Source organism: Octopus bimaculoides, chromosome 16 (genome assembly GCF_046866305.1).
Source record: "Octopus bimaculoides isolate indiv1 chromosome 16, ASM4686630v1, whole genome shotgun sequence".
Lineage (NCBI taxonomy): Eukaryota > Metazoa > Mollusca > Cephalopoda > Octopoda > Octopodidae > Octopus > Octopus bimaculoides.
Genome location: NC_142943.1, coordinates 48,979,198 through 48,997,625, shown reverse-complemented (window position 1 = coordinate 48,997,625; position 18,428 = coordinate 48,979,198). Strand labels below are relative to the sequence as shown.

The following is an 18,428-nucleotide window of genomic DNA, read 5'->3' as shown; positions in this document are numbered from 1 at the left end:
TATTTGTGAGAATGAGAATCTGAACGATTGCTTGATAGAACATTGTGCTATACAAGCTTGTCAGACTATTGTACTGTCTTAAGCATGAAACTTACAGTAGCTCAGTTTTAAATCCTGTGGATATTAAATGACATACATGTGTTTGTATAGACACACACACACACAGAGGCATATGTATGTGCATGCACATATGCACACACGTATTTCAAGTCTATAAATGGTGTGCTGTTGTCCTTTGATGTATATAATTTCCTTATTCTACTATTTACATATATGCTGTTTATTCACACGTACACTTATGTGTGTATACATACGCATACCTCCCCACCCATATACTTTCACACATTCACACACATATCTTTCTATTCATCTCTCTCTCTCTCTCTCTCTCTCTCTCTCTCTCTCCATCTGTGTGTGTATCTGAATATGTGTGCATGCTTCTATACATACATACATACATACATACATACATACATACACACATACTTACGCACATACATACACATACATACATTTATTTATGAAAAAGGCACAAATGGATTGATACACACACACACACACATTCATATCATCTGCCTGTTATTTTGGAGTAAGGTTTCTTTATTACCCCCCCCCCCCCTGCCAACACACGCAAAAAAAAATTCTGAAACTTCTGTATTACTTAATCCCATTTAATCTGGAAGCCTGCTTTTACACATACAGCTTTATGGAATTCTGTGTTTTTTTAAAGAAGCATATATTTCAGGAAGAATTTACTGAGTATATTAGGGGTGGGGAGGGGGTGTTGGGGTGTCATCATCATCATCATCATCATCATCATCATCATCATTATCATTATCATCATCATCATCATCATCATCATTATCATCATAATCATAATCATCATCATTGATTTATCATCATTGTCAGCAGCATCATAATTGTCTCTATCCCTGCCCCCCTCTCTCTCTCTTTCCCTCCTCCTCCCTGCCTCATCTTTCCCTCCTCCACCTATCCTCCTCTTTTCCTCCTTGTTTCCTCCCCCACTTTTCCTCCTTCCCCCTTTCCTCCTCTCCCCTCCTCCTTCCTGTCTTCCTTCCCCTTCCCCCCTCCACTTTTCTCCCCCCTTCCTCCTCCTCTTTTCTTTCTCCTCTTCTTTTCTTCCTCCTCCTCTTTTCTTCCTCTGCTTTTCCTCCTCTCCTCCCCTCCTTCCCATCTTCACCTCCCTCATCAACTTCAGGCTGGCACAAGGCCTGAAATTTTGTGAGGAGAAGGTAAGTTGATTACATTGACCCCTGTGATCGACTCTGAAAGGATGAAAGGCAAAGTCGACCTCAACAGAATTTGAACTCCAAATGTGAAGACAGGTGACCTGCCGCTAAGCATTTTGCCCAGTGTGCTAATGATTCTTCCAGTTTACAACTTTAATAATAATAATAACAAGAGCATTCAGAGAGCGCAAACCTCTGCCAAAGCAACACCAATGTCCTCTCAATGATTAGCCAGAGATGCTTTTTTAAAATGAGAATATCTGGAATAAACTCAACTGCTCTCACAAACGAGAATACTAAAAATGAACCCGACCACTCTCAAAAATTAAGTAAAAAAAAACTGGAAAAATGATCCAGGATTGTTGTCTGGTACTGGATCAATCCAAAAATCTAACCAGTTCGTGCCAGTCATGATGCTAAACATCCCTGAAAATTTCATCTGAATCCATCCAGCAGTTCTTGAGATAGCTTGTCCATGGACAAACAAACTTGACTGAAAACAATGCTTCTGTTTCTGCTAAGGCAGATGTAATGGTAACATATAATTCTTTCTTTATTGGCCTACAAGGACTGCAAAAAAATTTAGGACAAATCAAAGAGAAAAGCCATTTGGGGTTTACATAGAAATGCGTCAACAGTAAAACATCAATTTGCAAAAAATCTTAGCAAACAAAATCCCCCAATGGGTTAAACGTCAGTCAAGGCCAACCAAAGAACTCAATAGACCCCGGACCACTGGAAGTAGCATTGCAACTGCTCCTCTCTCTCTCTCTTTCCTCTGAATTCCTCAGCTTAAAGGGTGCCAGCTTAGAGTAGATCCACTCACAGGAACCATCCTCACCACAATCGCCCACCTTTCAGCAAGTCTACTGGGGAGGCATCGGCATATCTCTCTCAACTTTCTCCTTCCATTTCAAATGAAATTTAAAAAGGTCCAGAGCCACAAAATTTTGTGGGTGGGGGTGGAAAGTCAATTTGATCAGTTATAGAATTTCATTGATTGTTATCTCTCCCTCAAAAGGACGAAAGGCAAAGTCAACCCAGCTAGGATTTGAGCCTGTTTTCTGTTCAAATTAGTTTTCCTTTTCTTTCTTTCTTTCTTTCTTTCTTTTCCGTTATCTCTTTCTGCCTTTTTTTTTACTTTGCTTGTTTCTGCCTTATTTCTCTCTCCTTTTTTCCTTTTGTCATTTTTCCCTCTTTTCTCCCTTTCTCTGTTCTTTCTTTCTTTCTTTCTTTCTTTTCCATTCCTTCCTCCTTCTTTTGTCTGTTGGTTCCATCCATTCAACCATGTTTCTGCATTGTAAGTAAATGCATCTCTCCTAACATTTATTGCTGTCTCAACAATCCCTCGTCATCACAGTCATAATCCTCCTCCTCCTTGCCGTCGTCATCGTCATCATCATCACTATTGTTGTTACCACCACCTTCTTCTTCTTCTTCTTCTTCTTCACCATCATCCTTTCCTCCTCCTTGCCAGCTTCTCCTCCTCATCATCCTTCACCCCCATCTCCCCCCCCCCCCGTCAATATTTCTGTTATTGTTATTATTATCTCTGCTGCAAAATACCACTGCATTAGTAAAACCGTCCTCCTCATCATCACCCCCTCCTCCTACCTACCTACCTACCATCATCATCATCATCATTTTAATTATCGCTCTATGCACGCATGAATTATACAAACTTGATCACTAATCTGAAAGTATACAATTAAGTAGTACCATATTTGCACATAATCCCCACCCCGTCCATCCATCTTTTTTTTTTTTTTTTTTTTTGCCTGTGTTTGTATCTACTTCAGATTTTACTGTTTTGCTAAAATTTTCACCATTTGAATTAATCATGTAACTGGGATCATGCCCCTCATACATGATTAATCCATGTGTTTCGGAACACAAACATTTACTGATTTCATTATTCCGAATGATAATGCATGTAGATGTCGTAAACATTTTTGCAATTCTGAATCTGTTTCTTCTTCACTAAATATGCACTACAAGAAAGCCCTGAAACTAAATCCACAAAGCTAATTAATTTATTTATTCATTTATATTATTATTATTATTATTATTATTATTATTATTATTATTATTATTATTAGTGTGGTATGTTGGCAGAATCGTTAGTATTAGACACAAACTGTTCAGCAGCATTTCTTCTGAATCATTACATTTGAAGTTCAAATTCCAAGATTGACTTTGCCTTTCATCCTTTTGAAGCTTGTACTACAGTTCTATATTTGAGAGATGAGGAATTATGTACATTATTTACATTATTTACATTTGACGGATATTTGTCATCTTGTCTGTTGTTAACCACTACGCCATATGCCCACAGGCATATGGCATAGTGGTTAAGAGTGTGAGCTACTTACCCCAAGATTTCAAGTTTGATTCCAGGCAGTGACCTGAATAATAATAATAATAATAATAATAATAATAATAATATTAATAATAATGATGATAGTAATAATAATAACATCGGAAAAATACCTTAGGAATGAGAACCCTGGTTTGAAATTTCTCCAGGACGTCTAATGAATGCTGGAGAGTACATCAGCTGAAATGTTATGCTAACAACAAACAAGATGAGACAGTTCTATACATAATTCCTCATCTCTTAAATATAGAACTGAATTTTAATGATGTTTCATATTTTGATATCAGATATCAAGTTTCGTTTTATAAAATTTTGGTATATCACTATAGTCACTTCTGGTTTCTATCACAATATCACAATTTACTTTCACTGTTTACGACAATTTACTTTCACTTTTTTTATGATGGCAAACAGAACGTTAAATCAAAAGTAGTCCTGTTAGTCACTGCACACACATTATTATGTAATATCTCTTCAACACAATAATATAAAAGATACTGCAGAAACCCAAAGCAGAAAACAAAACTATACTTGGTTGTGCAGTGAAAGCACATCACATCAAAAATAAGACCATAGAAACAATAACTGCTTCCAATAAAGGCACAAGACCAAAAATTGGGATGGTGATGATGGTGTTGGTGGTGTTGGTGGTGGTGGTGGTGGTGGTGAGGGGGCAAAGTCAATTAAATTGACTTCAGTACTTTATTTTGTCAACCCTAGAAGGATGAAAGGCAAAGCTAACCTCAACAAAGGGGTGGGGATGGGGTTCATAAAATTTATTGTTTTTCAAGCGGTTTTCTTTTTGTTTTTTGTTGTTGTTGTTTTTTTTTTTATTAAATAAATTTTGTCTTGCTTTGTTGTTCGTTTCAACTCTATCTTCAAATGCCATTTTCAGTCTTGATTCATTTTATGTTCTAAAACTTTATATTTATTTTATTTTTGTTTTTTGGCTGTAGTTTTTTTTTTAATTCCAAATGCTTGACAAGTATTATTTTGATTTATCCATATCAGACGCTACAGTTTTGTTCCTTTTATTTTTTTTTGTTTTTTTTTTCATATTTATTTTTATACATTTATTTGTTTGTTTATTTGAAGTTCGTTGACACAGTTCAGTTGCTGATAAGATATCTTTTATTATTATTGATAAACATCATGTTATGTTTCACACTACTTCATGCATTAAAGGTATGTACAGGCATGTAGGTAGGTGCATACATACACAGATACAGACACACAGAGGTTTATATTAAATATTTATAGTTAAATGATGATGATGATGATGATGACGACGACGATGATTTACTCTTGCTAAGGTATTGAGTTCCCCACCACCGTTACACTTTGTTCAGTTATTATCATGTACATAATCACATCATCTCACTCACAAGCACAACTACTGACTGACTCTGCCAGTGCATCCTTAGTTTTAAAATAGGGTCACCCTGTCTCTGCATGTCATGGGAGGCATCTAAAAGAGTTGGCAACCATAAGGGGATTCAGCTACCTCAAAACATCTGTCAGACCTTAGTTGAGCAGGTGTAAAAATGGGGATGATAAAATGATGATAATTACCTGCGTTTCTATTGAGACTTTCTTTCTATTTTCCTACATAAACTATGAAAGCAAATCTTTCTCCACTGGTTGAATAATCAGTTAAAGGAATCTTAAAATCCCAGTTAACACACACACACACACACACACATATATATATATATATATATTTCAAAATCCCATTCAGTCTTGTGTAACGTCATGTATTCTCATCCAATATGGAGATGAGTAGCAACACATCCATGTGGTATATTTGAACATGAAACCACTGGTTGCCTTCTTAACCCACAAATAAAGTGTGTATGTATGAGTATATATATAGAATTGGAGATAGAAAGGGCATCTGCTGTAGAAAATCTGCTTCAGCAACTTCTGTCTGATAATAATTATAATAATAATAATAATAATAATAGTAATGATAATGATTTCAAATCTTGGCACAAGGCCAATTTCAAGGGAGGGGATAAATTGATTGCATCAACCCCAGTACTCAACTGGTACTTGTTTTATTTACATTATTTACATGCGGCAGATGTTTGTCCTCAACAAACAAATGTAAATACTGTAAATAATGTACATAATTCCTCATCTCTTAAATATAGAACTGAATAATTTTAATGATGTTTCATATTTAGATGCTTTTATTAAATTCATTCAGTTTTTAAACAAATAAATCTTGGAACTAAATTGTTTTGATTTACTGTCAGGTGACTTTTGGCCAACCCTGTATAAATAATATATCCTATTTATAAATAGGATTTTGTTAAATGTTGAATGGTTATGAAAGTCTGTCTGAATAAAATAGGAACCAAAGGGGCCAGTAGGCTAAAAAAACAGTTGAGGGTCATTGAGATAGAGGCTCCCTTATTGGCCTGGATACTGAGATATAGCATGGTATAATATGACATGGTGTGACAGTGAAGTACAGCAAACTGTATTATTGTATTACATTTATTTCATTGATTGCAATGGAAATACACACAGAACGTTGTTATTACAAAATGTGATATGCAATACCATTGCTAAAGAACTATCATATTTGAAAAGCTATGAATTTTCATTGATTTTTATTAAATTAATTAAACTAAAAAGTTTTAATTGGATTTGGAATAAATTGCGATATTAATTGTTACTATTTTGAATTTTATTATATTATGCTTGTCCCTGGTGTCAATGCAAATTGTTATGCTGAATAATGCTTTTAATTTGGTTGGGTTGGAGCATAGTTGGACAAGTTTATGATGGCGGAGTAAAGGAAGAAGAGAGCTGATTGTGTGTAGGAATCACTGTTTATTGGAAAATAACTGAGCTCGAAATGAAAAAGGTTCGAAACCGAAGTGGTAGGGAGATTTTCCTTTCTAATGATAAAAATAAATACATTTTGGTCTCAGTTTCCAGTTTAAAAAACAAATCGACACAAAGGCGTAGGAGTGGCTGTGTGGTAAGTAGCTTGCTTACCAAGGGCCGACCAAAACCTTGTGAGTGGATTTGGTAGACGGAAACTGAAAGAAGCCCGTCGTGTATATATATATATATATATATATATATATGTATGTATGTGTGTGTTTGTGTTTGTGTCTGTCCCCCCAACATCGCTTGACAACTGATGCTGGTGTGTTTACGTCCCCATAACTTAGCGGTTCGGCAAAAAGAGATTGATAGAATAAGTACTAGGCTTACAAAGAATAAGTCCTGGGGTCGATTTGCTCGACTAAAGGCGGTGCTCCAGCATGGCCGCAGTCAAATGACTGAAACAAGTAAAAGAGAAAAGAATATAAGGTCAGAAATATGATGAAATAATAATAATAATAATAATAATAATAATCTTTTCTAATCTAGGCACAAAGCCCGAAATTTTTTGGGGAGGGGGCCACTCGATAAGATCATTCCTCAGTATGCAACTGGTACTTAATTTATCAACCCTGAAAGGATGAAAGGCAAAGTTGATCTCAGCGGAATTTGAACTCAGAACTTAAAGACAGACAAAATGCAACTAAGCATTTTCTCTGGCATACTGATGATTCTGCCTGCTCACTGCCTTAATAGTAGTAGTAGTAGTAGTAATAATAATAATAATGATAATAATAATAATAATAATAATAATAAGAGCAGTCAGAGAGTGCAAATCTCCACCAAGGCAACACTAACATCCTCTCAATGATTAGCCAGAGATGATTTTTAAAATGAGAATATCTGAAATAAACTCAACTGCTCTCACAAATGAGAATACCAAAAATGAACCCAACTGCTCTCAAAAATTAAGTAAAAAAAAACAGGAAAAATAACACAGAATCCTTGTCCAATACTGGATTGATCCCAAAATCTAATCAGTTTGTGCCAGTCATTATGCCAAACATCCTCGAAAGTTTAACTGAATCCATCCAGCGGTTCCTGAGATATCTTGTCCACAGACAAACAAACAAATACGACTGGAAACAATGCCTCCTCCTTCGCTAAGGGAGAGGTAAGAATAAAAATAATAATCATAAATTATGACACGCTTGTACACTGTTCCCATAACAGACTTGCTTAGGGTGCCACACAGTGGAAATCACACAGTCATGCTTGCACCTATAGCTATGCTTGTATCTATCTATCTATCTATCTCTCTCTCTCTCTCTCTATATATATATATATATATATATATATATATATTGTATATTCCATATTCTATATCCCACATTGGTTTCGCAGGAATATAAATAAAACATAAAAAACAGACAGTGTTGGAACTCTTTTAAACAAAATAATATATTCCTCTATACACAATCATACAACCCCCCCCCCAAAAAAAAAGACCCCCTTTTTTTGTATGTATTTTTACTCGCATATATATATATATATATATATATATATATGTATACATATATTCAGTACAATGGCCCTTCTCTCTCTCTCTTTTACCACATCCATCTCTCTATCTGTCTGACTATCAGTCTATCTATCTATCTCTCTATCTGCCTATCTATCTATCTATTTGCTTATACATCTTCCATTGTCTCCAAAGCCTCACCCAAAAAAACAAAACAATGTTCTGTTATAAACAAAACCCCCAAAAACATCTGTTTTTATATAAATAAGCTAGATTTCTGTATCTTCAGTTATATTTGAAAAGTTCGAAAGACGAACGAAAGCGCTAATATATGTATACAATAAATGAAAGAAGTTATTCCAAAATTCTGACGACTTTTTTTTCAATATATACATATATATATATATATATATATATATATATATATATATATGCATAAAACAAAACAGTGTTCAGTCAATCAATCAATGATGTAGATATAATCTGGGAAGATCAATGTCTTCATAAATCGATAGCTGTAGTTTTTAAGTGTATTGTTTGCTGGACAAGCTTATTTGTAGACAGATAGATGATGACTAAGCTGTAAGTTGATGAAATGAAAAATAATACAAATACAAATAAATGAAGAAGATGTTACTCATATGTAGTATGATACATTACATATATATTTTTGTATAGATATACATATATGTATATATATAAACAACAACAATAAAAGAACGAACAAGCAAAGATTGATGATGACAAAGGCATTAGTATTAGGGGGAGAGATTTCAGTAGTCAGTCACATTAGGAAACACTTGAATGGGTTCTGGAGCATGTGTAAGTTGGTGATATCATCATAAAAACCATAAATGAGGATATTATTAGGCTTCTGGAGTTCAGTGATGCAAGTTATCTACTTATTTAAAACATTAACTTAATAAAAACAAAACAATAAATAAACAACAAAAGGACATACATTGATACACACAAATATATGTGTATAATATATATATATATATATATATATATATATATATATATGTGTGTGTGTGTGTATATAAAGAATCAGTGAATGAAAATAAAAGCAAGTTGATTTATACAACCAACAAAACATAATAAGTGAATGGTGATAAACGCAGGTTTAATTACTGGTGAACAGTGTGTTTCACAACATAAACTGGTGATTTATGAGATAACATTGCCCATAGTAAAGGAAAGTAGAAAGCAGATAATGGGTAAAGGCTTTTGTGTGTGTATGTGTATGTGTGTGTGTGTGTGTGGAGGGAAGTATGGAATCTGGGTTGTGATACAATGCAAAATACTCAACAGGAGAAAGGTATGGAAGCTAAAAGAAGCTTATCTAAAAGCTTTGTTCCTGGATAATACATACAATAATGGAAGCTTAAAATAACAGGATGTCTCACATTTCTATATGTTTATTAGAATGAAGTCTATTACAAGCTTGCGAATAAATCATGTTTGGAGACAGATGGCTAAAAAGCAACTCTGAATCTATCTTCTCCCTATTGGCTCATTGCTCATCTTAGGCTTCCATAGTGTTAAGCTGATGAAAGATAAATATTCCTTTGAGTTAACTGTTGGTTTATCATGACTAGCTTTTCCCTTGGTAGGAATTGCACATTCATGTGCATTCAAATGAAGTACTTGATCTGTTTTAGGTTATTACTACTGATCTCATTGGCTGACATACCTCATCTTGGGGTGTCTCCCTAGGGCTTGTTGGACTAAACAGTTGAGAGTTAAGTGCCCGAACCATGGTTATAGTGAGGAATTAGTGACAGGACATCAATCACTGACCCCCATCAGCTGGTTCTCCAGTAAGATAAGAGTTTTCTGATTTACCATATACAACAGTTTGTAACATATCTAAGGCACTGGTGTGCCTTAGAAGCAGGCATGGCTGTGTGGTTAAGAAGCTTGCTTCTCAACAATGAGGTCTTTGGGTCAGTTGTACTGTGCAGCACCCGAGGCAAGTGTCTTCCCTTATAACCCCAGGCTAACCAAAACCTTGTGAGAAGATTTGATTGATACAAGAAGCCTGCTATATGTGTGTGTGTGTGTACAGCCTTCCCTGGAAACAGGTGAGGTTTGGCAACAAGAAGGGTATCCAGCCATAGAAAAATCTGATATATCAAATTCCATCTGAGTTAAGAAGTTTGCTTCCTAACCACTTGGTTTCAGGTTCAACTTTACTATACAGCACCATGGGCAACTATCTTGGGTTAACTAATGCCTTGGATTTGGTAGATGGGAAACTGTGTGGAAGCCTGTGTATGTGTGTGTGTGAGAGAGAGTTTGTCTGTCTTTGTCTCCTCACCACCACTTGATATTTGGATGGTTTGTTTGCATCCCCTGTAATTTAGTGGTTCAGCAAAAGACTGGTAGAATAAGTACACGACATAAAGAAAAAGTAATGGGGTTGATGTGGCTGTGTGGTTCAGAAGCTTGCTTTTCAACCACACAGTTTTTGGTTCAGTCCCACTGCACAGCACCTTAGGTGAATGTCTTGAACTGTAGCACTGGGTTGACCAATGCCATGTGAATGGATTTGGTGGATGCAAATTGTGTAGAAACTTGTCATGTGTGTGTGTGTGTGTGTGTGTCCCTTCACCTTTGCTTGACAATTGGTGTTGGTGTGTTTACATCCCTATAACTTAGTGGTTTGGCAAAAGAGGCTGGCTGGATGAGTACCAAACTTAAAAAAGAAGTACCAGTGGCGATCTTCAAAGCACTGCTCCAGCCTGGCTGCAGTCCAATGAATGAAACAAGTAAAAGACAAAAAATACAAGTTAACATGACCACCTCAGACTGAATTAACTTTGTTGACTAAAACGATGTAGTCAGGCTGCAGTAGTACAACCAAGTTGTAATACGGAAATATTTTATGCTTCACAAAAATAGCAGTTCCATTTTCCAATGTTGCCTGGAATCTTTATTGGAAGAGATTTAATGATATATTATTAATTATTTATCAGGATTACATCCTCGTCTTTCCAGCAGCCCAAAATGAATTGAAGACTCGAGAAAATGCAATTATTGCTCGACTAAAAGGAGCCAATGTATCAATTAATCCAACTAAATTCATTTATCATGTATCCTTTATAGATTTCCTTGGAATAAATGTATTTCAAAAGGATTAGATCAGGCTCATCATAAAACCTATTTGGAGACATAACTGAGCCCTTTCTTCCAGTAACAAACAAAACAAAAGCAAAAAAATAAACTGGAGAATGCAGCAAATAGACAAGACACTTCCTTCCACAGTACAGGCATGGCTGTATGGTAAGAAGCTTGCTTCCCAACTATATGGTTTCTAGTTCATCCCCACTGCATAGCACCTTCGGCAACTGTCTTCTACTATAACCTTGGGCCAACCAAAGTCTTGTGAATGGATTTAGTTGAAAGAAACTGTGTGGAAACCTATGATATGGTTGGGAAGCAAACTTCTTACCACACAGCCGAATCTGCACCTATACAGTGGGAAAATCAGTTTTAAAGGCATCCCTTGTATCACATGACCCAAATCATTGTAATGGTAACTTACTGTATTGTTGAGTGGCCTGGAAAAGATTCCATTCCAGCTTGGGGAACACGCAAAGTGCTGAGAATGCGGCAATTACTTTTCCATGCTTGTATGGGTCAGATGGAGTTTATTGAAGCAGATTTTCTACAACTAGAAGCTGTTCCTGTCATCAACCCTCACCTGTTTCCAAACAAGGGAATATTCTCTCATTACCGTGTATATTCTTGCAGAATATTGGAAATGAATAATTATATGCTGCGTGCAAGAGAGAATACTGTACTGGTTTGGTCATGTGATGTAGATGGATGCCAACAGCTCCATAAGGAAGTGCTGATCTCTCAAAGAGGATGGTTTTGGTTGTCCTGAAGCTATATTCTTTTATTTTATTACTTGTTTCAGTCATTTGACTACAGCCATGCTGGAGCACCACCTTTAGTCAAGCAAATCGACCCCAGGACTTATTCTTTGTAGGCCTAGTACTTATTCTATCGTATCACTTTTACTGAACTGCTTACGGGGATGTAAACACACCAGCATCAGTTGTCAAGTGATGGGGGGGGGACACAGACAGACACACAAACATATACACACACATACATATATGCATACATATATATACAACGGGCTTCTTTCAGTTTCCGTCTACCAAATCCACTCACAGGCTTTGGTCAACCCGAGGCTATAGTAGAAGACACCTGCCCAAGGTGCCATGCAGTGGGACTGAACCCGGAACCATGTGGTTGGTAAGCAAGCTACTTACCACACAGCCAATCCTGTTCCTATGATACAAAATATTTACCCAAGGTACCTTACAGTGGAATTGAACCCCCCCCCCCAAAAAAAAACTATGTTTAGAAGCAAACTTCTCAACCACACGGCCATGTCAGTAGCTTTTCTGAAGCAAATAATCTAATCAATAGAGCAACTCCTCCATTTCTTATGTAGCTGTCATTTGGTCATGTGATTCTCTGCTGTTCATGTTTCTAACATAGCAACATCTTCAGTTTCTCCAACTGCTATTGCTGCTAATATTCACTCTCCAGTGCTTTCCATGCTACCAGCAATACTAAAATATCCTAATCCTTGTTGGAATTTAACGAGTTGTACAATGCCATTGCAGATCTTGAAGGAGATTCGGAAGCTGACAAAGAAATTGTTATTAATATGATTTATCTTTTGTGGTGGGATTAGTATTCAGAATAATTGGTTCTATTATTAATTTATACTCATAGGCGGCAAGCTGTCAGAATTGTTAACGTGTTGGATGAAATGCTCAGCAGCATTTCGTCCAGCTCTTTACATTCTGAGTTCAATCCCCACCGAGGTCAACTTTACCTCTAAGATTGCAGGGGGATTGTACTGAAATTTAAAGCTACATCTATCTTTATGTTCTGAGTTCAAATTCCGCCAAGGTTGACTTTGCCTATCATCTTTTTGGGGGTCAGTAAAATAAAGTACCAGTCAAGTACTGGGGTCAATGTAATCATTTTGTCCCTTCCCCACAGATCTGCTGGTCTCGTGTTAAAGCTTGAAAACACTAAACTCAGTTTGCGAAGACCTGTTGGGGCAAGCGAAAGTGAAATCGTACCTCCTGACTGATCTTCGTGCTGGTGGCACGTAAAAGCACTCACTATACTCTCGGAGTGGCTGGCATTAGGAATGGCATCCAGCTGTAGAAACTCTGCCAGATCAGATTGGAGCCTGGTGTAGCCATCTGGTTCACCAGTCCTCAGTCAAATCGTCCAACCCATGCTAGCATGGAAAGCGGATGTTAAACGATGATGATGATGATGATGATGATGATGCTGTTTTCATCTTCAGAATAATTTTGGTATGCCTCTTGGATTAACATTGGTGACCACAATACATAGTTATAACAGACATCTGAGGATTTGAACCTACTCCTGATACTAAATTATCTCTATTACTCATTCTCTCAATTTACTCAGCTAAACCAATTAATTAATTACTATTGCTTACTTATTCACTTACTTACTATGCATTATGGATTTATTTGATTATCACAAAAATGGATTGAACGGCTTCACAGCAGGTTGGCTTGTATCTTCAATGAGAGAATAATCACGTTGCTGACTGAGTGGAATTGGTGTACCAACCAATTGTTTGAGCAGTGAGCATGACTTTTTCAAAAGATCTATGCCTTTGAATGGCTATCTTATCAAATCAGGTTTCGAATGACTTTTGTTACGATCAAATCATAAAGCTGGCTACTCGGTTTCCATGAAGTGTAAGTGACCAAGTTCCTAACATTCCTCCTGAGTGGGACGCTGTTCTGTTGCAGGATCCAAGGCCAGCAATTTTGAAGGGAGGGGACCAGTTGATTACATCAACCCCTTGTATTTGATTGCCAATTTATTCTCTCTACCACGAAAGTCAAAGTTGACCTTGGCGGGATTTGAAATCAGGATGTAAAGAGCTAGAAGAAACGCTGCTAACCATTTTGTCAGGCTTGCTAATGATTACGCCAGCTCACTGACTTAGTCAACTCAACTATGCAACAGTGAAAATTCTTCAACACTTTACTACTCAATGTGAATTTCTTTGACTTTTCACTGAATTAAAGTCATCATTAGGTTTGTTTTCACTAAAGAAGACTGAATTATCAATATTGAATGTGCTCGTTGCCAGTGCCGCCAGACTGGCTCCTGTGCAGGTAGCACATAAAAAACACCTTTTGAGCATGGTCGCTGCCAGAACCACCCGACTGGTCCTCGTGCCAGTGTCACGTAAAAGCACCCACTACACTCTCGGAGTGGTTGGCATTAGGAAGGGCATCCAGCTGTAGAAACTTTGCCAGATCAGATTGAGCCAGGTGCAGCCTCTGGCTCATCAATCCTCAGTCAAACTGTCCAACCCATGCCATCATGGAAAGCAGATGTTAAACGATGATGATGATGATGTCTATATGCACAACTAAGGATTTGAGTGATCTTAGTGGTCTTGGCGGATCTGTGAAGGCCATGAGCACAGCTTCTGCTTTTAACCCAACCTAATAAATGGAAGGGGAAAATATTCTTTTCAGCCCATTGGCATTGAGAAAGGCATCCAGCCATACAAACCATGTCAAAGCAGACTTTGCTGGTGTTGGTGCCATGTAGAAAGCACCCAGTCAACTCTGTAAAGTGGTTGGTGCTAGGAAAGGTATTCAGCCATACAAATTATGCCAAAGCAGAAAGTGGAGCTTGGTGCAGTCTTCTGGCTTGCCAGCTCCTGTTAAACCATCTACCTCATGCTAGCATGGAAGATGGACGTTAAATGAATCTATATATATATATATCTACACTATATATATATCTACATACACACTACATACCTATGGACACTCACACTATGTATATATAATAATCATCATCATCATTGTCATTTAAGGTCCACTTTCTATGCTGGCATGGGTTGGGCGGTTTGACTGAGGGCTGGCAAGCCAGAAAGTTGCACCAAGCTCCAATCCGATCTGGCAAAGTTTCTACAGCTGGATGCCCTTTCTAACGCTAACCACTCCGAGAGTGTAGTGGGTGCTTTTTACTTGCCCCCTACATGAGGATCATTCAGGCAGTACCGGCGTTGACCATGTTCGAATGGTGCATTTTATGTGCTACTGGCACAAGGGCCATTCAGGCGGTACTGGCAACGACCATGTTCGGATGGTGCTTTTTACATGCCACCAGCACGGGAGCCAGTCAGGCGGCACATATACATACATGCTACATACCCATGCACACACACACACACATACACACACACACTCACACAAAGAGACAAACAAACAGATTGACAGACTGACAATGTTTTCTTCAAAGATCTTTCTTTCACTATGACCATTAAAAACAAAACACAGAAGTTCTTCCATACATTTTTGTTGAATGGTTTTCTTCAGAAAAGAAAAAAAAAATCCCACAAAAAAAAAAACCAAAAAAAAAACAACAAAACTCCCCAAAAAACGTAGCCTCCACCACATCTTCCAAATTTAGCAGCATCCTTACAGGAATTCATTTAGAAACAGTTTGACAGTTTGCAAGCTACTTAAAGCTATCCAAAGTAACAGCGCTGAGTTATGAGAGTCTCATCAATCACAAGGCACATCTTCACCTTGTTGCTGTTGCTGTTGTTGTTGTTGTTGCTGTTGTTGTTGTTGTTGTCTAGCTTAGATGGTTGTCCTTAATTACTTAGTTTCATTTTACAACAAATGCCGTTACAAATCGCAATACCGGTGCTGGCCTGCATTACCTATGTGTGCATTTCTCATGGGAAATCACGCCTAAATTGATATTTGTGCACACACACACACACACACACACACACACACACACACACACACACAGAGGCACTTACACATGCACGCACCTACACATATACAGGCATACATGTGTGTGTGTATGTGTGTGCGTGTGTGTATATGTGTATATACTTGCATGTGTGTGTATATATATATGTGTGTGTATGTATATGTGTGTATATATATATATGTATGTATAGATATGTATATATATATATGTGCGTGTATATCTGTATATGTACATATATGTGTGTGTGTATATATATATATATATATATATATATATATATGTATGTATATATATATATATATATATATATATATATATATATACATACACACATGTATAAACTCATTCAATCTTAGACAGACACACACAGGCATATAAAAATATGTTCTGTTTCACAGATAGAGGCACACAGACATAAATACATGTATAGACACACGTACACACACACACACATCTGGACTCTTACATGCACCCGTGCATGCATAAATACATGCATCAGGTCATATAGCTACATTCATAAGTACATTTACTCTTAGAAACACAGACGGACTGACATACTGTCTCACATGTAGTCAGTATTAACAACCAAATATACACAAGCACACATGTGCATAAATTCATACATGCATACACACATATACATATATATAGGCAATGTAAGTACACACATTTTCACAAATACACATATACGCACATATATATATATATATATATATATGTACACACATACACACACTTATGTACTTACATATACATGTAGAGACACACAAATTTAAACATCCAACTCTTACATACCTGAATCTGCACAAATAAGGCATTCTGCCAGTTACGATGACGAGGGTTCCAGTTGATCCGATCAACAGAACAGCCTGCTCGTGAAATTAATGTGCAAGTGGCTGAGCACTCCACAGACACGTGTACCCTTAATGTAGTTCTTGGGGGAGATTCAGTGTGACACAGAGTGTGACAAGGCTGGCCCTTTGAAATACAGGTACAACAGAAGCAGGAAGAAAGAGTGAGAGAAAATTGTGGTGAAAGAATACAGCAGGGTTTGCCCCTCCCCCTCAGTCCGAGTCGAAGTTTTTTGTTCGATTCCACAGCCCTGGTTATTATACATGATACTAATGTAATTAAGGAATTATATTGTAGAGATAGAAATTGCAAGAATTTCAGATAGAATATAATTGGCATTTATGATGCCAAATCTTTTATCTTTTACTTGTTCCAGCCATTGGACTGCAGCCATGCTGGGACACTGCCTTGAAGGCATGTGGCTCAGTGGTTAGGGCGTTGGACTTATGGTTGCAAGATTGTGGTTTCAATCCCTGGCCCAGCTGATGCATTGTCTTCTTGCAAACCAAATCCAAAAACGAAATATATATATATATATATATATATGAATAAAAAATACACATTGTGTACAGGACATACCCAGCAATTGGAAAATATGTAAACAAGAGAGATAAGTACAGGATAAAATACCAAAACATACACAATAAGTACAGGACATCAACAAAGAGTGAGAAATAAATAAACACATGAGAGAAAAGTAAAGAACAAAATACCAAAAGACAATAACACCTCATCAGTTGTTGATTGTTTAGTACTCCCTATTTTGTGCTTTTAGGGAAATAGAAACTGTTAAAGAATAACTAATTCAGAGATGTAATCTTAGATCAGTGGTTCCCAAAGCAGACAGTATTGCTCCCACTGGGGGCTGTGGAAAGATCTGGTGGAAGGGGGATGCGTTGAAGAAAGATGGTGTGATTATAGGGTGACCAAAATGGGGCAATGAATGTAAAAAAAAATGCTAACCAAATAAAGGGTTAATTAGGTAAAGTTTTTTTTATTTGTGAAATGTTGTTTTGAATTTACTGCAGAAAATGGTCTACGTTTGTGATGCTGAGTGGTGGTGGATGGGGGTGGGTGGTGGCACTAGGAATGTGGCTTCAGAACCAAGGGGCTGGCAGCTGGGACAGGTTTGGAAACCACTGTCTTAGATGTTAAACAATTTTGAAATAAATTGTAATGTAACGTCTAACCCATGCCAGCATAGAAAGCAGACATTAAATGATGATGATGATGACAATGATGTATTTAATCCAATCTATCTATGACTACATCATTATTTAGTCTATCCTTCCTTTGCTGTGGATGGGATTTGATTATTATTTCTAGCAAAGGGAGTGACCACATTGGAGTGAGCCTCATTGCTTTGGCAGACACACACACACACATTGATGTAAAATGGAGATATGAAGTCTCTTGAGAATAACACAGTCTCTATTTAGGGAAAATGGAAAGAAAAAAAACACAAAACAAGAACAAAAGGAAAATGACAGTGAATATCATCATTATTGTTATCATTTCAACAATCATCATCACCATCATCATCATCAGCAGTTATCATGGTCATCATCATCATCAGTTATCATGGTCATCATCATCATCATCATCATCATCATATTCTCCGTTATTATCATCATCATCATCATAGTAGCCATTATCATCATCAGATTCATCAACATTGTAATCATCTCCACACCCATTATCATTGATAGCACCACCACCACCACCACCACCACTGTCATCATACTACTATCAC

At 37.0% G+C, this 18,428-nt stretch overlaps 1 protein-coding gene across 5 annotated transcripts in view; it reads right to left on the bottom strand.

The window, feature by feature from the left end:
* Positions 1-18,428, bottom strand: part of LOC106884137 (alanyl-tRNA editing protein Aarsd1) — a 426,316-nt gene that overhangs the window by 235,749 nt on the left and 172,139 nt on the right. Inside the window, exon 2 of one of the 5 annotated variants that reach the window (XM_089364773.1) lies at positions 9,572-9,705. The exons of the other annotated variants lie outside the window; for them this stretch is intronic. The gene's annotated coding sequence lies outside the window, so the exon portion shown is untranslated. The remainder of the gene's footprint in view (positions 1-9,571; positions 9,706-18,428) is intronic. 5 annotated transcript variants of the gene reach the window in all.